The sequence below is a fragment of the Culex quinquefasciatus genome, chromosome 3 (assembly GCF_015732765.1).
Source record: "Culex quinquefasciatus strain JHB chromosome 3, VPISU_Cqui_1.0_pri_paternal, whole genome shotgun sequence".
Classification (NCBI taxonomy): Eukaryota; Metazoa; Arthropoda; class Insecta; order Diptera; family Culicidae; genus Culex; species Culex quinquefasciatus.
In genome coordinates, this window is record NC_051863.1 from 22,659,577 (window position 1) to 22,683,496 (window position 23,920).

The 23,920-nt window shown below is 35.8% G+C and overlaps 1 protein-coding gene across 1 annotated transcript in view; it reads right to left on the bottom strand.

The window, feature by feature from the left end:
* Positions 1-23,920, bottom strand: part of LOC6034919 (tetratricopeptide repeat protein 28) — a 304,947-nt gene that overhangs the window by 116,074 nt on the left and 164,953 nt on the right. The window lies entirely within an intron of this gene.

Genomic DNA, 23,920 nt, shown 5'->3' on the forward strand with positions numbered 1-23,920 from the left:
TATACGTAGTTTTGTGAAAATTCTGAGTATTTTCAAAAAATGTTGTTATTACATTCGAAATGTATGAAAAAATCCTGATCGTTTGATACCCACATTATAAAAACGGAAATTTTGAATATATTTTTCGAAAATACTTAGTTTTGAGAAAATTTTGAGCATTTTCACAAATCATGTTATTACATTCGAAATGTATTAAAAATCCTGAAACCCATGATGAAATTTGATACCCATCGTATTCGCATTCAAAATGTATGAAAAAACTGATCATTTGATACCCATATTGCAATGACAATATATTTTTGGATTCTTTAGAGAAAAAAAATGCCTGTTTAATCATCCCGATTCCAAAATACTATAATTTTGTGATGTTTGCATGATTTTTCATACGATTATAGCCAATTGGCACATTGATGTCTCCCATTTAGCCTAAATCCCATAAGATTTGTGCCTCGGTTTTGCATCCCCCATATGCGATGCTAAACCGAGGCATGTCTGTAGTTTACAATTGATTTTACATGTTTTTTCTATGAAATTTTTGGTCATTATGTTTTTTGCCCCCTGAATTTTGAGGAAATAACAGTTTAACTCTATGAATTTTATGTTTCTTGTATTTTTTTACCCCTCTATTTGAAATCATTAAATCTTATATTAATGTAAATCTAAATTAAGATAAATCTCTATGAGTTTCAAAACATGGATGTCTACCGATCTGTGGTCCTAAAATTCAAAATTTGTTAAAATAATAAAAAGTATTCTTTTTGATTGAAGATGTATGAATAAGCATTGTTCAATCTATTCTTAATAATTTACAATCGATTTTACATGTTTTTTTCTATGAATTTTTTTTTGTCAATTATTTTGTTTGCTCCCTGAATTTTGAGGAAATAATTCGTCTAAAATTCAAGAAAAGAATTATAAACTCTAAGAATGATATGTTTCTTGTAAAAAATAAACCCATCAATTACACCTCAATACTCCTCCAATTGGTCGCAGTGGTATCAAGGCTCAACAAAAAACCCATCAATAAAAGTCTTTAATTCTTATAATAAAAGTTTATTGTTTTCCTAATAAAATATCTAAAGGAAGCAAGAGCAAAAGCAAGAGCAAGAGCAAGAGCAAGAGCAAGAGCAAGAGCAAGAGCAAGAGCAAGAGCAAGAGCAAGAGCAAGAGCAAGAGCAAGAGCAAGAGCAAGAGCAAGAGCAAGAGCAAGAGCAAGAGCAAGAGCAAGAGCAAGAGCAAGAGCAAGAGCAAGAGCAAGAGCAAGAGCAAGAGCAAGAGCAAGAGCAAGAGCAAGAGCAAGAGCAAGAGCAAGAGCAAGAGCAAGAGCAAGAGCAGAGCAAGAGCAAGAGCAAGAGCAAGAGCAAGAGGCAAGAGCAAGAGCAAGAGGCAAGAGCAAGAGCAAGAGCAAGAGCAAGAGCAAGAGCAAGAGCAAGAGCAAGAGCAAGAGCAAGAGCAAGAGCAAGAGCAAGAGCAAGAGCAAGAGCAAGAGCAAGAGCAAGAGCAAGAGCAAGAGCAAGAGCAAGAGCAAGAGCAAGAGCAAGAGCAAGAGCAAGAGCAAGAGCAAGAGCAAGAGCAAGAGCAAGAGCAAGAGCAAGAGCAAGAGCAAGAGCAAGAGCAAGAGCAAGAGCAAGAGCAAGAGCAAGAGCAAGAGCAAGAGCAAGAGCAAGAGCAAGAGCAAGAGCAAGAGCAAGAGCAAGAGCAAGAGCAACAGCAAGAGCAAGAGCAAGAGCAAGAGCAAGAGCAAGAGCAAGAGCAAGAGCAAGAGCAAGAGCAAGAGCAAGAGCAAGAGCAAGAGCAAGAGCAAGAGCAAGAGCAAGAGCAAGAGCAAGAGCAAGAGCAAGAGCAAGAGCAAGAGCAAGAGCAAGAGCAAAATTGAAGCTTGACTCAATCTCGCCTTTGAAGTTTCAATTATTCTAAATTATTTTCGAATTTAAAATTGAACTTGCAAAATTCCATCAATTTTAACCAAAGTAAATGCCTTGAAGGTTTTCAAAACTAACCATCAAAGTTCTTCCCGTGTCACTCGAAAACCACAACCCGCAGACCCTGCCGTAAATTGTAGGATGAAACCCCCCAAACCCCGGTTCCATTCGTGCATTCGTTCCGTCCGTTTTTCCGCGTCATCTTTCATTCTTATTATGCCCCAAAGATGTATGTATTTATTCATTCTTGGGGTCTTTGGACGTGTCTCCCCCCTCTGCGCGTTCAGCAACGGCAACATCTGGCGAGATTTTGTGTTTGAGGTGGGTTAAAAAGTCCGCAAAAAAGAAGCCGTTGGCACGCGCTTTTCTTTTTTTTATGATGCTCTTGAACTAGCAGAACCAGCCAAGGAGCGAATCGAAAAGCAATCATTCATAGAATGTAAATAATATTGGACATGCGGTGATCAATAACGATATTGGTGCGGAGGAACAGCTGCGGTTTTTGTTTCATTCGAAATGCTATTGAGCTAAATTGTGAACTTTTAATGGCTTGAGTATTGAGGTAAATCACCCAAACCTCAAATATCTCGAAGTTACTCGCAAAGCAAAACCAATTAAAACCCGCGCCGAAAATCTCCTTAACTTTTACGACAACTCAACAACCCACCCATCAACGGCCGATCCCCCCCCTTCTCGTCGTGGCCGCCACGACGTTGACGATCCGCGATGATGCCTTCTTCAAGGTCAACCTCCAATCGGCCAAATTTCAGACAGATGTTTTGCTCGGGACCAGACTCGATTAGGACGAAAAACCGCGCCAGGCCGAAATTAGCACTAATAACAGCCTTAGGCTAATAACAGGCCCCGTTTTTGGACGGTGGTGCACTTTTCGTGGCGGTGGTGCGTACTGTACCTGCGGGAATCGGGATGATCGAGCCGGGGTTCCGGAGTGAATCTTGCACCAAGGGGTTTCTGGATGTGATGATGCAACTTGGGCGCATAAGGCCCCACGGGGAATGCTGGGTTTTTCTGGCTTTTTGTGTTGTGGTTGAAGTCTTGAAGTGGAGTCTTTATTTGCCAGCTGTTTCCTTTTTTTTTAGGAACGATTGAGAATGATTTTATTTTTTAGAGAAGGGTCGTTTTATTTTAAGATTATACTGTTTGGTTGAAAAATTAGAAAAAGTGTAAATATTTCCGTTTGCCTTGAAATTTTGAAAATGCAAGGGACTATAATTCAGTTTGCAATAAAATTTCAACATAATAAATTTATTATGTTTCGGCTATGTATCAGAAATCTGTTAGATTTTTGTCTACTTGACAAGTTTACTAGATTTATGTTTTTTTTTTTTTATCAGAATTGATTAAGTCTGAAACTATACTTTTCCATAATTTCACTGCCGGCCGAGCTTTTTATGTCTTGGATAGTACACAGTCATGTGTAGTTGGCTTTTTCATAAATTTTCAGTCTAAATTGAGGCAATATTCTATCATTAAAGAGGTAATATTACACCTTCAAACTTTACACCTTCCAAATTTACACTTTTTTTTTAGTGTGTAAACTAAGAACGTCATTGGTTCATCCATACAAGTCTTCTAAAAATTCCATCGAATTTTTTTTCAAAAATTTAGATCTTTATTTTTGTATTTTGCTTTTGACCAAAGTCATCTTTTCAACCACAGAGAAGTGAGCATTTTAAAATTATAGTGACGACATTAAGCAAAGAATCTTGAATCTTTTTAACCTTCTTACGGTATTGGGGCCTTTTCGGCCTTTTTGAAAATTAAATTTGCCATAACTTTTGCTATATACATGCTGAGAAACCCTATCATTCGACGCATCAAACTTCATGAAATTGAAAGATATGTCAACCAACGGTCAGCGAACAACGGCATGTCCGTAGATTTACGTAGTTTTCAATTTCATGAAGTTTGATATGTCGGATGGTAGGGTTACTTTCATATTCCGGGAGTGTCCCCAAAGGGCCACAGGGAACCAGTTCCAGAATGGATCAGCGAACAACGGCATGACCGTAGATTGACATAAATTTCAATTTCATGAAGTTTGGTATGTCGGATGATAGGATTTGTCTCATATTCCGGGGGTGTCCCCAAAGGGGCTACCGGTAACCGGTTCCAGATTTGCCAGGATGGGTCAGCGAACATTGGCATGACCGTAGATTGACATATCTTTCAAATTCATGAAGTTTGATATGTTGGATGATAGGGTTTCTCTCATATTCCGGGAGTGTCCCCAAGGGGCCACCGGTAACCGGTTCCAGAATGACCATGATGGGTCAGCGAACATCGGCATGACTGTAGATTGACATATCTTTCAATTTCACGAAGTTTGATATGTCTGATGATAGGATTTCTCTCATATTCCGGAAGTGTCCCCAAGGCGCCACCGGTAACCGGTTCCAAATTGACCAGGATGGCTCAGCGATTAACGGCATTACAGAAGATATACATAGCTTTCAATTTCATGAAGTTTGATATGCGACATCATGGGTTTTTAACAAAAAAATCAAATTGGCCGTTCATCGGGTACCCGGGAACCGGTTCCAGGTTACCCGGAAGTGGCCACTAACACTCCAGAATGGTTCTGGCAATCGTGTATTGTGTTTTTAGTAAGTTTTATGGATCAATTTCAAGTATCATGAGAGTATTAGTATCAAATATACGTGAAAACAGTAAAATATGAACTTTTCGGATGTTCCGGATTTCCAGAACCGGTAGGTCACCTGGCCCTGACATTAATATTTGTGGTCAAAGTACAGGTATATACCTGTCGAATGCAACCCGGAACATCCTGATTGGTTTAAATTTGCCGGAGATACAAGTCGTCAAAGTTGGGGTCTCAAAAAGGCCTTTTTCGGTTGTAGCCGATTCCCGGTGGCCACAGTGACCAAATCCGGGTTTCCGGGTCGGTTTCGAAAAGGGGACGTTCTAAGCTTTCATTTGTGTTCAAAAGAACCGGAATCGGTCAAAAACTGGATTTTTGACGATTTTTTAAAGATTGGGGTCGAAAAGGACCCCAGTACCTTATGTGTAATTTTTTTTAATACCAAGGGAAGGTTAGAGTATGTTAAAACAAGCAACATGCATATGCGCTTATCAAAAAGTGTATTTTTTCTTGTTTCGAAATTTAAATTATGGAAAAACGACAATTATACCTGTTTCAGATTACAAACGTAGCAAAATTTTATTGGATTTTGCTCGTTTTGTTTGTTTCAATCGTTACCAGGTCAAAATTGGAAAAATCTGGCAAAGTATCGATAAAAAATCTGAAAAAATCTGGCAGACGAAAATCGAACCATTATCTATGGTGAAGGGGAGGGAGGAGACGGATTAATTAAAAAAAAATGGAATTCAGATGGTTTAATTGGTTTTATGACATCAAACATATTTTATCAACATCCCCTGTAAGAAAAACTCATTCGATTTTTTTTTATTTTCAATGAAATTCGTTAATTTTAATCAAAAAGTTGTTCAAAATTGGCATGAAATGAAAAATCTGGCAGAATCTGACAAAATCTGTCAAAATCTGACACTGAGAAGGATAAATCTTTATTCTGGCTGACACTTGAAAAATCTGGCATTCCCAGATTTATCTAGCAACCTGGAAACCCTGGTTTCAATGGCATTTTGTTTTTACTTTTTGTCAGCTATATAAATTCTACGAAAACAATCAATTTTATAAACAATTTCTATGCACCTTTTAAGTAACACAATGATATCTTGAAATTTAATTAATTTTTTATCTGTTTTTTTCGAGGTTTATTTAATTACAAATTCAGTTAACATTAAAACACATAACAAAAATTAGAATCAATCTTTAAACTATAAATTAAAAAAAATCAATCAATCCAGTTCAGTCAACTTGAAAAAAAAAATATTTCGTTCCAAATTCACCATGGATGAATATGAAAAACCAATAAATGTTTGTTTAACTAAGTTTATTAACTTTTAATCAAATTTGTATGATTTGAGTTGAAGTTAATAAAAAGTTTCAAGTTTGATCAAAATTCATTAGAAGTAGTTTTTTTAAAAACAATATAAATATGTGATGCCACCTATACCAATTTTGTAGCATGATAAAAAAATCAAATTAACTTAAAAATTGTTCATCTGAAAATATCAATAAGGCCGATGCAAATATTTAAAAAAGTTTTTGTCCCTCGGCCCTGGCAGAGGTCAAGGGGGCAAAAATAAAAAGATATAAAATTTTAAATAACAAGCCATAGTCTTCACATTTAAAAGAAAAAAGTGTTTTAAAATGCATTTTACACTAGTTCAGTTGTTTTGCAATCATTAGTTTTCAAAAAATCTAAGATGTGACAAAAATAAAAATTGTATCGAAAAAAAAGATTTTGCATCGAAAATTTTCAAAAAATCTTAAGATTTTTTAACAAACCCAAACATGCTAAAAATGATTTTAAACGCAGGAGAATGTATTTTAATTTGATTTCAGCTGTTTGCACTTGAATTTTCATTGAAGTTTTGAAGTTTATTGTAAAAATATTTTTTTGCCCCCTGATTTTTCGGGCCAATTTTGAAGGGGGTGACAAAAACTTTTAAAAATATTTGTACCAGCCTAAGTGAAAAAATAGCATAATTTTCAAACTCAAATAAAAAAGTGTTCCATCCAGATATCAACTCGGTTCGACCTGCAGCTTGTAGGGGACATCTGGAACTAGCATCTGAGGATGAGCACGCTTTGTTTAAGGCAGTTTAACATATTAAATAGACACTTTTACTTTTAGTGGGTTGGAACATGGTGATAATGTTATCATATTCGAGACAATTTCACAACATGCATGAAAATGTATATTTTCATCCAAGTCCAATCCCTTGAAAAATGTTGAGATCTTCGAAGAAAATCAAGCTCGTCCACAAAGCAGCTTCTTAAAATATTAAAATGCTTGAACCAAATGTTTCACTAAAAGTAAAAGTGTCTATTTAATATGTTAAACTGCCTTACCCAAAGCGTTCTCAGTCTCATATGGTAGTCCCAGATGTCCCCTACAAGCTGCAGGTCAAACCGAGTTGATATCTGGATGGAACACTTTTTTATTTGAGTTTGAAAATTATGCTATTTTTCACTTAAATGCCAATAACTCCCTTTAAATTTAACCAATTGGGATGCTTTACCCTGCATTTTGTTGCATTTTTCAAGTCCTTTCAGATGCATTTTGAATTTTAAAATAAATTGAATTTTGTCTAAGTTATAGCCTTTTTAAGATTTTCGACGTTTTTGAACCTTCAAACTTTGTGTCCCGATTTGCCCCAGTTCCCGTTGACCTAGAACGCTCAAATTTTGGCCAGATCCTTGTTTCATATGTACAAACAACCCCTGAAAATTTCAGGCAGATTGGTGAGGTCCAAACGACATCCCATACAAAGGGGTATGCCCTGTTCGTGGACTCGCTCTTAACTTTTAATCAAATTTGTATGATTTGAGTTGAAGTTAATAAAAAGTTTCAAGTTTGATCAAAATTCATTAGAAATAGTATTTTTTCAGGAACATTATAAATGTGTAATGCCACCTAAACCAATTTTGTAGCATGATAAAAAAAATCAAACCAACTTAGAAAATTGTTATTCTGAAAATATCAATAAATCAGAAGATGTCTTCAATTTCTGACCTAGACCAATTTAACCTAGATACCACTTTTTACAGTTCTGAGCGTGAAATTGTTCAAATAATCCGACAATGCAGTCCGTTTTCCGACTTGGAATCATTTTCATTGAGACAAAAAGGACACTTTGAAGTATTTAAATGATCTTATTTATAAATGTGTTTTGCCTTCCTCACTGAGGTAAGGCTATAATCCTGCTCTAAAATTGAACTTTTTATTAAAAGCTCGAAAACCCACCTTGATGTATACATATCGACTCAGAATCGAAAACTGAACAAATGTCTGTGTGTATGTGTGTGTGTATGTGTGTGGGTATGTGTGTGTGTATGTGTGTGTGTATGTGACCAATAATGTCACGCAGTTTTCTCAGCACTGGCAGAACCGATTTTGACCAAACCAGTCGCATTCGACTTGGTTTAGGGTCCCATACGGTGCTATTGAATTGTTTGAAGTTTCGATAAGTAGTTCAAAAGTTATGTATAAAAATGTGTTTTCGCATATTTTCGGAAGATGAATAAATGGCAGTAAACTGAACCAAACATCATCATGTTATACATCGTTATTTAGGTAATTGAAAGACCTTTCCAACGAGTCCACAACTTTGAAGATCTGGCAACCCTGTCTCGAGTTATAACCACTTAAGTGATATTTATGTACTTTTTTGTAGCCGGATCTCATTTAAATGTATGTAAACAATGTCCGGATCCATCATCCGACCCATCGTTGATTAGGTATTTGAAAGACCTTTCCAACGAATCTACAACATTGAAGATCTGGCAACCCTGTCTCGAGTTATAACCACTTAAGTGATATTTATGTACTTTTTTTGTAGCCGGATCTCATTTAAATGTATGTAAACAATGTCCAGATCCATCATCCGACCCATCGTTGGTTAGGTAATTGAAAGACCTTTCCAACGAATCTACAACATTGAGGATCTGGCAACCCTGTCTCGAGTTATAACCACTTAAGTGATATTTATGTACTTTTTTTGTAGCCGGATCTCATTTAAATGTATGTAAACAATGTCCGGATCCATCATCCGACCCATCGTTGGTTAGGTAATTGAAAGACCTTTCCAACGAATCTACAACATTGAGGATCTGGCAACCCTGTCTCGAGTTATAACCACTTAAGTGATATTTATGTACTTTTTTTGTAGCCGGATCTCATTTAAATGTATGTAAACAATGTCCGGATCCATCATCCGACCCATCGTTGGTTAGGTAATTGAAAGACCTTTCCAACGAATCTACAACATTGAGGATCTGGCAACCCTGTCTCGAGTTACAACCACTTAAGTGATATTTATGTACTTTTTTTGTAGCCGGATCTCATTTAAATGTATGTAAACAATGTCCGGATCCATCATCCGACCCATCCCTGTCTCGAGTTCTGACCACTTATAATGCCACTTATGAGCCCTTGAGTGATATGTGTGTTTTTTTGGATCAATTTTGTGTCCAAACCCATCATATTACATATCACCCATTGTTGGAAAAGAGTGAGGAAGGCACCAACCACATAGGTGGATTAAGTTAGTTTTTTAACTATCATCCGGCAAAAAAAAAAAATCTTCGACCAATCAATGCACAATGGTTCAGACGGTAAAATTAAGTGGAAAATGGGTTTTTCGAAAAACGGTCAAGTTCCAGAGCTTAGGTGTATTCGGAGAAGTTGTTGCAGTTTTTATTTAACGTAGCGATTTAGGGTTAAATTTTAGATAAAGTTTCTGTTCGAGGTACTTTTAAATTGCAAGCCTGCCCAATGTCCGGCCCGCGGATGGATCCGGCCCCTGAAGCCATTTCATCCGGCCCGCGACGGCTTTTCAAAATAGTTCTATGACCGGCCATTAAGGCTGTTCATGAAGTATTAAATAAATAAAATTACTGTCTGAATTTAAAAAAAAGCTTGATTTCAAATTTTAACACATTATAAAACATTATTCATGTTGAATTTAATTCTTATATTTTTTATATTGATATTTTTTAACTGGAAAATTGTGCAGGTAAACAATATTATCCATTTTGTAAAATTGTGAAATTTATGAAAAAACTTGGATTGCTGTCTTAAAATTTACAAAAAGAGACTAAATGTTATTTCTTTCAGATTTAACTGTGTTAACTTCAAATTAAAGTTTTTTTTCTATTTGTTTTTTTTTTTCTGAATAAATAAGTAAGCAAAACTAATGTTTTTTTCCAGAACAACAACAAAGCTTAAAAAATCAAATTATTCATACTGGAAAAAGATCGCTGCAAATATTTTAAAAATATTATAAAATGTTTTAAAAACTTCAAAAAATTGCAACGATCATTGAAATTTGAATGTTTTTGCCTTTTTTACTAAAGAAAGGTATAGGTTTTTTTATAATAAAATACATCAAGGTATTTAATTGCAATCGTCAAAACAATATCTATACAATTTTAAACAAACAAAAATTAAAATAAGTCAAATAACACAACTTTGAATGTTATTTTTGTTTTTCATTCTAAAAATCAAGATAAATGAATCATATTTGCAACACTAGTTCTTTTATGTATTTACTTTAGAAGAAACCAATCATAAAAAAATTAAAAAAAAATGTGTTTATTTTTTCAACTTATATCAAATATTAGTTTCGGCCCGCCACTGCTTCAGACAAATCAGATCTGGCCCGCAGGGCCAATAGGTTGGGCACCCCTGTTTAGAGCTTTATATAACAAGCGCCAGGTTGCATTTGAAAGAGGAGATCACAAACGCTCGGCGGTGTTTTTCTTGAAACTCGAGATATCTTCAAAGCAAAAAATCCGATGGTAAAATCGCATGCAAAAGCATGCACATCACCTTCGTCAAAATAAACACCCAATATTGCACACTGCATGTACAATTTTTGCAAACACAAAAAAATTGCAACTGACGGGATTCAAACCCAGCACCAACAGTTTGGACTGGTGCCTTAGCCCACCCGGCCATCAGACCGATGAAGAATTGAAAGGATAACACATATATGCGCTTGACATTTCGGTCAGGTAGGTTTCCTATTCTGATGGGCTACATATTTCAGAGTGTAAAATCACATAAAATTGCATAAAATAATGCAAGATTTATTTTACACCCAGGCCTTTTACACGCAGCTGGATTACTGTTTTTTAGTCAGTTGAAAATGTCTAATTTTCATGACAAAAGTGACTGGGACCACCAGCTATTTGTTTTTCCATGTTGTTTGCCCACTGAATCTGAATCTGCTCTCAGGTCAGAATTGAGCCAAAGTGTCAAAATATCGATTTTTGTCATATTTTAGGTTCACGTGATAATTTTACATGGAAAACCTATTTTCCGCAAAATTGAGTGGAAAATAGGTTTTCCATGTAAAATTATCACGTGAACCCGGTTTAGGGAACCAGAAATTTTGTATGGATTGAACTGACTTGAAACGAACTAAAATGTTATTCTATCGATAGGAGCGCTTTCTGCGAGCCCAATTCTTACAGAAAGTGATGTAAAACATAAAAAGAAAAAAATAAATTAAAAATGTAAAAATGTGTTTTTGCACCTCCCAGATTCATACATTTTTGTTTTTAAAGAGAGTCGCATTTCACCTTTTTAAATCGTCATTGCTTCGTAAAACAAATGCGGACGCATTACATTGTTTGTTTTACACTAAGCGTCAAGATTAATCTTACTCGCATGATGATCTCAAATGGAGTTTTGTGTTTAATCTCAACCACTCATACGTACCGTAACGCTAAACACACATTCCCGAGAACTGGCACAAGCGAGCGGCTAGAAATCGAAGAAAAGTAATCAACCGCCGAGTGCACAAGTGCAAGTAAAGAAAAATTGCAAAAAAAGACGTAATTAAAAAGCTTATTAAAAGCAGCAAAAGCTCTAGCCCGCTCAGAAATGGGCAAACCGTAACGCATCAAGCGGAAAAAGAAGATGAAATCTGCACTGCACAGTTAGTGCAGAAGAAGAAGAAGAAGAAGAAGTCATGATGCACATTCCAATCTCTCCCAAGAGAGTTGGAGAGCGCGGGGGTAGATTATGACTCCTGACGACGGCGATGATGACGACGTTGTGGCCAGCAGCCCGCCCTCCCGAGATCGAGGTGATCGTGAAGTAAATAAATTACGCTCTTCCAGATTGAGAGCAGCAGCCGGAGTGGCCAGCTCTCGGGCGGGAAGGCCGACTCGTCCGGATCGATAGAATTTTATGAAAATCGCCATTAGACGGTCGTTTTCGATACGACCTGCAAGGGGAGGGGTAGAGAAGGGGGGGGGGGGCAGGTTGATGATCATCACAACAGAGATCTGCGGAGAGAAAGCCAAGGCCGGACTTTTGGACGCCCTGGCCGGCTGCTAATAGGCCAGGTTGGATTAAATTAATACCACCCACCTGGCGAAAAAGAAAAGCACCAGTAAGAGAGCAGATTTGTCTATGGCTAAGGAAGATGAGGAAGGGAAGGGACGGAAACGATCCGTGAAAGATGGCTTCGATAGCCAAGGCGCAAGGCGCTGGAGAAATGAGCTGAGAGAGATGGTAACGGATTCGCATCTCTACCACGGGGTCACCGATGACCAACGTTGGGGCACCGTAATAAATTTGATAAGAAACTGAATTCTATTCTACGCTTTTGAAAACAAGTCTTCACAACAATCCAGACTTGACTATCCGAAGGCCTTAGAAAAACAAAATCACTTCCGATAATCGAATCACGAAAAATATGATTTTTCGTTGTCTTATTTTTGGATGTCAAGCTTAAGTATGACCCCTTAACTACTCTTAAGTTATTAAGAATATATAAATCCAAGTTTGACTAAAATGGGGCCGCAGAACTCGAATTTGATGTTATAAGTAAGAAAATTTAAAAATACAAGATTTTTTTTGGTTTATTTTCCGATTATCCGAAGTCCCATACAAAGCTTCGGATAATCGAACTTCATATAATCAAAACTTCGGATAATCGAGTTTGGACTGTTGGATCTAAAGATAAGGACTTGCATGATTTTATTCGAAGATTTGATAGTTATCCGAGCATTCGTTGGTGAAGGTTGTCTGAATCAACATGACTCGTCGCGTCCCGGCGCAAAACGCCGGCAATATTGCCCTACCTGCGGCTCAAGCAGGCAAAAAAGTGGGAATTTCCAAAAGGAAGGTTGAGGCCTCAACTGATGGCCAAAAACCGGGGATTTCCAAAAGGAAGGTGCTTTTGGAAGTGACATCGAACAGCAAAAAGACGAAAAAGAGCGACGGTACTGTACCGATGGATGAGGAGGAGGAGAACTCTTCGTCCCACGAGGAGCAGCTATTGAAGAACAACAAGTTCGCTGGACTGCCTGACGAGGACCAGGTAGCGGAAGCAAAGGAGAATGAAGTGAAACAGCGAAAGGAGAAACTGCCTCCTTTTTATGTGCGGCAATCAGCAGCAACGATCGACTTTCGAGCGGGGCTGGTTGAACTCATCAAGTCTGGGAAAGTCCTAGGCAACATTCGTCTGTGTCAGGACGGATTTAAGGTGCTGGTGCAATCCAGGCAGCACTATCAACTGGTCAAGGATTACTTGACCGAAAACGAGGCGGAGTACTTTACCCATGATGTCGCCATGGATAAGCCGTACAAAATCGTCGTCAGAGGTCTGTACGACATGCCAGTGGAGGAATTAGCTGCCGAGCTAAAAGTTTTGAAACTGGATGTGTTGGCCGTGCACAAAATGAGCCGACGCAACAAAGACATCAAGTACCGTGACCAGCTCTACCTGCTGCATTTGGCTAAGGGATCGACGACGCTTCCTGAGCTGAAGGCAATTCGAGCGGTTTTCAACATTATCGTGTCGTGGGAGCGATACCGACCAGTGCATCGTGACGTCACACAATGCTTCAACTGCCTGGGTTTCGGGCACGGAGGTAAGAACTGCCACCTGAAGCGTCGTTGCGCCAAATGTGGTACCGATGCGCACATCACATCCCAGTGCATCCAAGATTCGCTGGTGAAGTGCCTCAACTGCAACGGTGAGCACTCGTCAACCGACCGAAAGTGCCCCAAGAGAGCTGAGTTCGTGAAAATTCGGCAGCAAGCATCGACGAAGAATCAGCCTCAGCGTCGTAGAACTCCTCCAGCCCTGGTGGAGGAAAATTTTCCACCTCTTCAACCGCGACGCCAGGTCCCAAACTTGGCACCGTTGCCGTTGGATCCCAGGAAGAGAGCTGAGGTGAATCATCCACGGCCGGGTTCCAGCCAGGAGCCGAGACCGCCACCACCGGGCTTCAGCCAGGAGCCAAGACCAACCCAAGAACCAGCAGTTGAGGAAAATGGTAATGATCTTTACACCTCAACCGAACTCCTCAATATTTTCAAACAGATGTCCGCTGCACTGCGTGGATGCAAAACCAAGACCCAGCAGATTGAAGTGCTGACCTCGTTCGTCATCCAGTATGGATCGTAGGTCCCTCAAGCTGCTGAATTGGAACGCTTGCTCCATTAGGAGGAAGAATTTAGAGCTGGTGGATTTTCTTCGCGAGAAGGAGATCGACATAGCCGCCATCACGGAAACTCATCTGAAGCCCGGTGAAAAAGTTTATCTGCAAAACTACAAGATCGCGACGCAGCTCGATAGGACCACCTCTGGAGGAGGAGGTGTGCTTGTCGCTGTTCATCGTGATCTCAAGCCACGCCGGCTGCCACACTTTAAGCTGGACATCATCGAGGCCGTTGGAGGAAATTCCCACTTCGGTTGGCCCAGTACTCTTCATTGCTGCATACTGTCCACGTCAGGTGAATGCCAGAGATGGTTCAGCAGCAAAACTGAAGAGCGATATCCAGAAGCTGACACGGCGGAGCGCAAAGTACATCATCGCTGGTGACCTCAACGCGAAGCATGAAGTTTGGGGCAACAGCAGGAGGAATCGGAACGGAGTGATTCTGCACAACGATCTGCAAAACGGATACTACAACGTTGTGAGTCCGGATCGTCCAACGAGGGTGGCTCGGTCTGGGAATCACTCAATCATCGACTTCTTCATTACCAATATGGCTGAGAACGTGGCTCATCCTGAGGTGTTTGAAGAGTTGAGTTCTGATCACTATCCGGTGGTTGTGGAGGTTGGAGCTTCCGTTACTCCGCAGCGGCAACCAACCCGGAAAGATTACCACAACGTTGACTGGCAGCAGTTTCAGCAAGTGGTCGACAGCAACATCGACTATGATCAACACCCGGAAACTTCTGCCGATATTGATCGTTCGCTGGAGGTGATCCAGCAGGCTATCAACCAAGCAGAGGCTGCCAACGTTCGGGAGGTTCCTGTTAATTTTAAGGTAACTGATATTGACGTAGATACTAAACACTTGATTAGACTTAGGAATGTTTATAGGAGACAATATCAACGGACTGGGGACTATGACAAAAGATTTCAGTGAACAATTTGAACAAAATCATACAAGACCGACTTGACAATATCAGAAATCAAGAATTTTCAAAACATGTAAGCCAGCTTGGGAATTATTCAAAACCATTTTGGAAACTTTCAAAAGTTCTTAAAAACAAACCAAAGCCTATTCCTCCTCTTATTGTTGAGGATTCTCCTTTGATTACATCCGAGGAAAAGGCAAATGCACTTGGGCTTCATTTTGTTAGTTCACATAATCTTGGCGCTTCCATGACCAGCCGTAAAGAAACATCAGTTGCCAATAGTATTTCAACAATCAATGACTCTACCTTTGAATTTCCTGCAGATTCCCATGTTTCTGGTGAGGAAGTCAAAGTTGCAGTTAAACAAATGAAAAATATGAAAGCTCCAGGCTTTGATAACATTTTAATCTGGTGTTGAAAAAACAGAGTGATCAGTTCTTTCAACATCTAGCCAATATTTTCAATAAATGTTTGCAACTTGGTTACTTCCCCACCAATTGGAAGCTGGGCAAAGTCATACCAATTTTGAAGCCTCAAAAGATCCAACATCGCCAACAAGTTATCGCCCCATTAGTCTTTTGAGTAGTCTGTCCAAACTCTTTGAGAAGGTCATCTATTCAAGGCTTTTGGATTTTACCAACGATAATAATATAATTTTGAACGAGCAGTTTGGCTTCCGAAAGGGACATAATACTGCTCATCAGCTTAAGAGAGTAACTAAAATCATCAAGCAGAACAAGCTTGAGTCTAAATCAACTGCTATGGCTTTGTTGGATGTTGAGAAGGCTTTTGACAATGTTTGGCATGATGGTTTGATACATAAACTGTATTTATACGGTTTTCCAATGTATCTTATCAAAATTATCCAGCACTATCTTTCGGAGAGATCGTTCAAGGTTTTTCTGAATGGGATTGCTTCTGGATTATTCAACATTGATGCTGGGGTTCCCCAAGGAAGTATTCTTGGCCCACTTCTGTACAATATTTTTACATCTGATTTGCCTACTCTTCCTGGTAATGGTGTGTTGTCACTTTTTGCTGATGACACTGCCGTTATTTATAAGGGTAAAATAACCAGATATTTAGTTGGCCGTCTTCAGAAGGGTCTTGACGTTCTTTCCGAATACTTTGGCGACTGGAAAATTCGCATTAATGCAGCCAAAACTCAAACCATCATTTTTCCACTTTCCAAATCGGCCAGATTTGTCCCAAAGGATGATGTTTTGATTAAAATGAATGATGTTTCGATACCCTGGTCAAAGGAAGTTGTCTATTTAGGTCTCATACTTGACTCGAAACTTTTGTTTCGGCAGCATGTAGATAAAATATTGAACAAGTGCAGCATTCTCATCAGGTGTTTGTATCCTTTAATTAACAGAAAATCAAAGCTTTCTTTGAAAAATAAGTTAGCAGTTTACAAACAAATAATTTACCCCGTTATTGAGTATGCAGTACCTGTTTGGGAGTGTTGCGCTAGAACTCATAAATTGAAGCTCCAGCGTGTCCAAAATAAGGTACTCAAAATGGTTTTGAATGTTCCTGGCTGGACAAGATCAAGTGAGGTTCATGAATTAGCAGAAGTTAAAATGTTGGATCAGAAGATTCAAGAAAAATGTTTGAAATTCAGGGAAAAATGTGCTATATCTGAATACCCCTTGATTCAAGGATTGGTTTAGTTTATGGTAAGATTAAGTTAGTTTTAGGTTAGGTTATGTTTTCTTAACATTTTTTTTTCCTCATTGTACCTAGTGTTACAAAAATGATAAATCATATACTTTTAAAGTTATAAAAATGAACAGTGTTTAAATCACGAAAAGCAAACTAAAGCTGAAGAGCCACAGCTGACCACTTATTATGTAAACCAAATGTAATTATTATAAGAAAGATTCAATAAAGTATATTTAATTCAAAAAAAAAAAAAAAAAAAAAAATTCGAAGATTTAATAGATACATGTTTCGACAATATTCTTGACAACATTCCTTTCATAAGTAATTGAGAACAGTACCGTACTGAATTGTGATTGAATTTGGTGACGATTATCCAATTATTTGTCAAGTTATGATCATCATGATTAATCAATTAATCGTAATAATCATAATTGCATTCCACCTTATGTTAGAAGTTATAAGATTTGCTTTTTGCTTTTACCAAAATTGATTTCATATTTAAAAACAAAATCAGTCAATATCAGTTTAAAGTTGATATTTTTAGCTGAGGGCGTGCAACTATTTTCAAAGTTTATATTGCTAAAAAAAAAACAGGAGGATTCGAACTTTATCGATTACATTTGATATTTTTCATAAAATATGAAGTTTTATTTGGAAATTCTCCATTTCGAAATGTGATTTATCCAGGAAATTACATATTTAAGACCTGCTTCTACTTTAGGGAATTGAAACACAACTGATAAAAGTTCAATGTTACCTTAAATCTTTTATGAAATAACATGAGAATTAAATTTAAGAATTACTGCAAACTAGTGTTTTTTATTCTTGTTTAACCATTAGAGGATTTTATTTGAGTGATTAATAGGGTGACAATAAAACAAAACGAATCATAAATATCCCCTGATTCGATTCCTTAGACAAACATAAGTAACAGTGCAAATTTTTAGTAAAATTGGTTGAAATATGGATGAAAAAAATCTTTTCACACAAAAACGTCTTCTTTAAACCGTTAATAACTCGTCAGGGTTAACTCGGATTGTGTTGCAATCTTGAACAAAGTTAAAAAAAATTCAAAACTTGACAATGATCCCACACATTTAACACCACCTTTTGTCGAAATGTTGAAATTTTCGCTTTTTCCAATACATTTTTTCGATTTTTCCATTCCAAATTCAACGATGAAAAGCGACCCTTAACCTATTTCGCTCAAAATTGGCACAGTTTCTTATTTTTATCTAAAGAATCGAGCCAGGGGGTATCTCTTACGATTTCCAAAAAAAATATTCTTTTCTAGTGATTAACTATATTGGTTGGCTCTACCTTCCAACTTAAAATTCCGAGAAATATTTTTTTAGCACAATTTTAAAGTTTTGTTTATTATTAGATTTTGATAGAAAATGTTTTATGATAGGGGAAAGTGGGGCAAGTGTAACAAGCTAAGGAAATGCTCGTTAAAACCCATTGAAACGTTAAAACATCTGTTGGATTTTTTCATAATCATCTTATTTCAGGTCTTGACTAAGACTTTGATAGAACAAATTTTGAAAAAATCCTGTTTTTCAATGTTAAAAATTGATTTTAAAATTTTTGATTTTCCGTCCGTTCTACTCAACTAGTGGGGCAAGACGAACAACCCGTTGGGGCAAGAGGAACAATGCATGAAAAAACATGTTAATTTGCTAACAAGTGAACTGCTATCACTTTGAAACATCAGATTAGAATGTATTTGAAACGTTTCTTTCATTTTTAGGTTAAATAATAATATTTTATTAAAAATTTGATCGTTTTTACGAAAAAAATAATTACTTAGATGAATAAAGTAAATTTTCAGAGTATCACTTAATATTGCGTGGAATTTTTTTTTAACAATTGTTTATCAGTTTTTAAGAACTTTTTTTATTTATTTCCCAATAAAATATGTTGCTGCAGCAATTCGTATTTTTTCCATACTAAAAATCCATATGGTACACTTGCCCCACCTGAATAAGATTTTTTAAAAGCTCTCAACAAAAATAACCAAAAGTCAAATCATACTTTCTAATAGGTGCAAATCATTGGTTGGAACACTACTGATCTAGGAAAAATTGCATTTTGATAAAATGAGCCTTAAAACGAACCCTAGGCCTTATTTTGTACCTTCCAAATATTATAAGAAAACAAAGGTTTTTAAAAAAAACTTCATTAAATCTTATGCCCCGTGGCGTTTACGTTATTTTGGCGGTTATGTGGTAGTAGAATCGACTAATTGCATTGCTAGCAACAATGTCTCATACTGGAAATAATCAAAATTGTAAAAATTACGGCCGTACGAGCGATTGTTCCTCTTGCCCCATATGGTCGTCTTGCCCCACCTTCCCCTATATCATGCTCAAAATAAATAAAAAATAAGTTTTTTGAAATGTAGTAATGATTGAAAAATTACATTTGGTTTAATTTTTTTTTTGAATATTTTTCTTTTACTGTAATTTTTTCAACCTTATTTTTTACATTTTTCAACTCAATTAAATGAAAATACCTAAATAGCTTTAGGATTACTTCAGCCACTGACAAACAATTTATTGATTCTTTTGATCAAATTCCATTGATTATTTCTCACCAGAGCCGGGATTTACCAGGATATCATGGGGTATTTTTGAAATGTTAAAAGAGCTTAGTTTTTAAGCCTTAAATCATAGAATTAGTTGATTACCATTAAAAGACCATCCATAAACCACGTAGACAATTTTTAAATCTCAGACCGCTCGCTCGTGGACAATTTACTCACAAAACAATTCTTTTTTTGTATGGAGCGTGGACAATCGCTGAACCCAACCAACCCCCTCCCCCTCCCAAAGATGTCTACGTAGTTTATGGATGGCCCCTAACTGGTAATCTGCTTAACTAAAACTGGTCCAGGGACAGCAGTTTTAAAAAATTGTATGTTCTTTGTTGTACTCTGAATTTTGAATCAATCTTTCTTCATATTTTTTTTAAATGACTACAAAAAGCCAAAAAAAATGTACCTTAAAAAATAACAAAAAAAAAGAAAAATGGATGTATGGAAATAACATCTAATTAATGCTATTTTTTAATGTAAAATAAAGTTTTTCATATACCTATGTTATATTTTCCAGATTATCTTTTTTCTCCGATTAAGTTACTGCCTACAATTGGGGCAAATCTGGAATACAGTCAGAATAGGGAAAATTTTAAAATAAATCAATCAAAAATATCTAAACAATGTGCAAAAATATGGCTTTAACATCTGTTCTAATTCATCAATTTTATTTATGATTCGCGCTAGATGCTGGTACCCAAAAAAAATGATAACTTATTTCAAATTAAAAACTTTGTTAAATCTAAATATTACACCACATATTAAAAAAAAAAAAACATTTAAAAGTGTACAGAAAACTTTGTGGATTTCCACACTCAAATTTCGACAGTTTTACTTAAAAAAAGCCAAATTGGTGTTTATATAAGAACAATATAAATTTTAATACTTTTATAATCACATCGATTTCTAAGTATTAATCTGTCCCATTATTAAAAAAAAATTTCTTCCGGTTTTTCCGTTATTGAAAAAATAAATCATATTTTGGTTTTCAGATGGAAATTTAGCCATCTGAAAACCAAAATATGATTTACATTTCAATTACGGAAAAAAAGAACAAAATAAGAAAATCGCTGGAATTCTGTCTAGTGAAATCCCGAGATGGACGCACCAGGAATTTCAAAATTGTCGTGATAAGTTTCCGGCCATTCAAATTGACCGTTGATGGAATGAAATGGAATTCAAAAGAGATTTACGTCTGCATGTCTGTGCTTTAGCTTAGAATATATGTAATTTTTATGAGGTATTTCGAAATATTATTTAAATTTAAGATGTCATTCATGAAAAATGTATCGAAATCATTCCGAACATTTTGGCATAATTTGTGCATTATCGCAATTGTTGGTTTCAGATTTAGAAATTTAAAAAAAAGATGGCATTAAAAATGGCCTTTTTTCAAATTTCTCCATATTTTTTACTGTTTTCAGCCAATTTCGTCATTGCTGCGCGCAGATGTTGTGTATGTGTGTGCTTGTGTATTTTCGCAGAAAAGCTAATTTTCTTCCGTGCCCGCCTTTGTTGTGGTCGTGGCTCTGTCCGTTTGTTTGCGGTTTGTAGGCTATTTTTTATTTGTTTTCTTCGCTGTTTTTAACCCCACCTCCCCTCCCTCTCACCGTTTTCTAGTTATTAAATTGTGTGTGCTTGTTGTATGGGGCTGCTGTTGCTGGCCGATGGTGCGTAATTGGGAACTTGAAGATTTATTGGCTTATCGCTCGAAACCTTGGACTTGTGGCCTGGCCTCAGCTGGATTCCGCACGCGAGCGGGAGGAGGAAAAACTAATAGACTAAATGAGATTCGCCACGGCTCGTTTGTGGAGAGCTGGAGGAGCAGTTTTGGGGCCAGATGATGAATCTTTTTTTAGCAAAATAGTCATGCCGTTTAGGCATTGTTGTTTGGAAGTTTTTTTTTAAACCATGCGATTGCTTTCCCCTTCGCACAGAAACCTCCAAAAATATAATGAATGTTTAACACTGGGGGCATGCTTTATGCAAATAAGAAGACGGACTTCCAGCTGGAATCCGGGGCTGATTTAGAGCTCGGAGACCGTCGAAAACTGGTATCATCACAGGGCTGCTGCTGCTGTCGATGCTGCTGGATATCTGGATTAGATGTTATCGAAACTCACCTGCGCAAGGAGGGGAAAAAGAAGAGAAAACAAATGGGAATTAATAATCGGTTGGATTTTTTGAGGGCTCTTCTTTTGTTTTGGAAATGGGCTCAAAATATAGTGTGTGCGAAGAGCGATGAAAAATTGGGAACAAATCTGGTAGAAGGGTGGCATGCATTTTCTTAACTTCAGGTATCCAAATTTGAATTTAAAATCGAAAAGAACCTTTGTGAAATTCTGACTAAGAGCACCGTTTAATATTTAAAGCGAATTCAGCTTTAGCAAATATTTAAACCAAATTGTAAATTAAAAAAAAAAAATCTTTCTTCTAAATGTCTAAAAGAATATTCGAAATTTTTAATAATTTTATAAAAATTACGTCATTATTTAGAATTTCGAATTAACAATTGAAAAGTAGCTTTTTACAATACTGACTAAGTGCACCGTTCAATATTTAAAGCGAATTTAAGCTAAACATCGTTTTTAAAATTTTAAAAATATTATATTCCTTTCCTCTGAAAATCTAAAAACATGGTACTTTAAAAAATGACGTCATTATTTAGAAAATCAGTTGAAAAGTTTGCAAGCTATTCATTACGAGTGTTAAAACTCTTACAAAATTGTTGCTTTCCCAATTTATCATCAATGTTTGAAAGAGAAGAAAACTTAAGTGAATTTTCATGACTTTTCAGTCGTCAAAATCTGTTTCTTGCTAGAAAATTATTTTTCTTTAAAATTTTGTTAGCAAATATACGTTTTGTTGCTGCAAAATATCGCGAAACATTTTTTGTTCAGTTTTAAAAGTATGGGTAAATTGTTTTTAACAATAAAATTTTATAAGAATTTTGGAAAAGTTGAGAATTTTATGATTTTTTTCAAAAACAAAATATCAAACAAATCCCAAGGTCTCAATAAAACTTCAAAAATCAAATCATTTCGATAATTCACCGTTTTATCGAAAACACTCAAATTTTCAAAAATTGCAATGTGGATATCAAACGAAGCGAAATTTTGTATGCTGAAATAGCCAAAAAAAAATCACAAAATATCGAATTTTTTAGAAAATATTCAAATTTTAAAAATTTGTTATATGGATTTTTCAACTTATTATTTTTTTTTTGAAAATAGCAACAAATTTCACAGAATATCTTTTTTTTTCAAAAAAAAGTTTTCCATATTTTGAAATGTTGTTGTCAAACGAAGCAAAATTTGGTATGCATTTTCACTTATTAAAGTTTCTTATGCTAAAAAATGTATTTTCACAAATTACCGTATTTTTCGAAAATACTCAAATTTGTAAAATGTACAAATATGAGTATCAAACGAAGCAAAATTTTGTATGCATTTTCACTTAATTTGTTTTTTTTTGTTAAAAACTAAGGCTGGTACAAATATTTTTAAAAGTTTTTGTCACCCCCCCCCTTCAAAATTGGCCCGAAAAATCAGGGGGCAAAAAAATATTTTTACAATAAACTTCAAAATTTCAATGAAAATTCATGTGCAACCAGCTGAAATCAAATTAAAATACATTCTTCTGCGTTTAAAATCATTTTTAGCATGTTTGGGTTTATTAAAAAATCTTAGGATTTTTTGAAAATTTTCGATGCAAAATCTTTTTTTTCGATACAATTTTTGTTTTTGTCAGATCTTAGATTTTTTGAAAACTAATGATTGCAAAACAACTGAACTAGTGTAAAATGCATTTTAAAACACTTTTTTCATTTAAATGTGAAGACTATGGCTTGTTATTTAAATTTTTATATTTTTTTATTTTTTGCCCCCTTGACCTCGGCCAGGGCCGAGGGACAAAAACTTTTTAAAATATTTGCATCGGCCTAAAATAAAAAAAAAATCTGAGTATTTTCGAAAAATACGTAAAAAATTCAGTATTTTCCGAAAAAAAACTATAAAAAAGTTGAAAAGCATACAAAATTTGGCTTCGTTTGATACCCATATTTGCATGTTTTGCAAAGTTGAGTATTTTCGAAAAATACGGTAATTTGTGAAATTATAAATTTTAAACAAAAAAAAAAAAAAAACTTGTAAAATACCATAAAAACACAAAATATCGTATTTTTTCGAAAATATCAAAATTTTCAAAATTTGAACTTTGGTATGATTTTTCTCCTAACTAAATTTTGTTGTGGAAAATACTAAAAAAAATCACAAAATATCGATTTTTTTCCGGAAGACATAAACTTTGAAAAATATTTGCAACGGCCTTACCATATTTTTTTAAATACTCAAATTTAAAATATGTGCAATATGGGTATCGAACGAAGTGAAATTTATATGTATTTTCACTTTACTTGTTTTTTTTTGTAAAAAAAAGGTTAAAAAAAAATAAATCTGAGTATTTTTGATAAATACGTAAAATTTTTTGTATTTTCCGAGAAAAAAACTATAAAAAAGTTGAAAAGCATACAAAATTTCTCTTCGTTTGATACTCATATTTTTAATTTTGAAAATTTTGAAAAAAAACGATATTTTGTGATTTTTTTTTTGGTATTTTCCAAGTTTTTTTTATGTTAAAAACTTATATTTTTACAAATTACTGTATTTTGGTCCTTGTATCCATTTTGAATTCAAGCTGCAATATTAAGTTG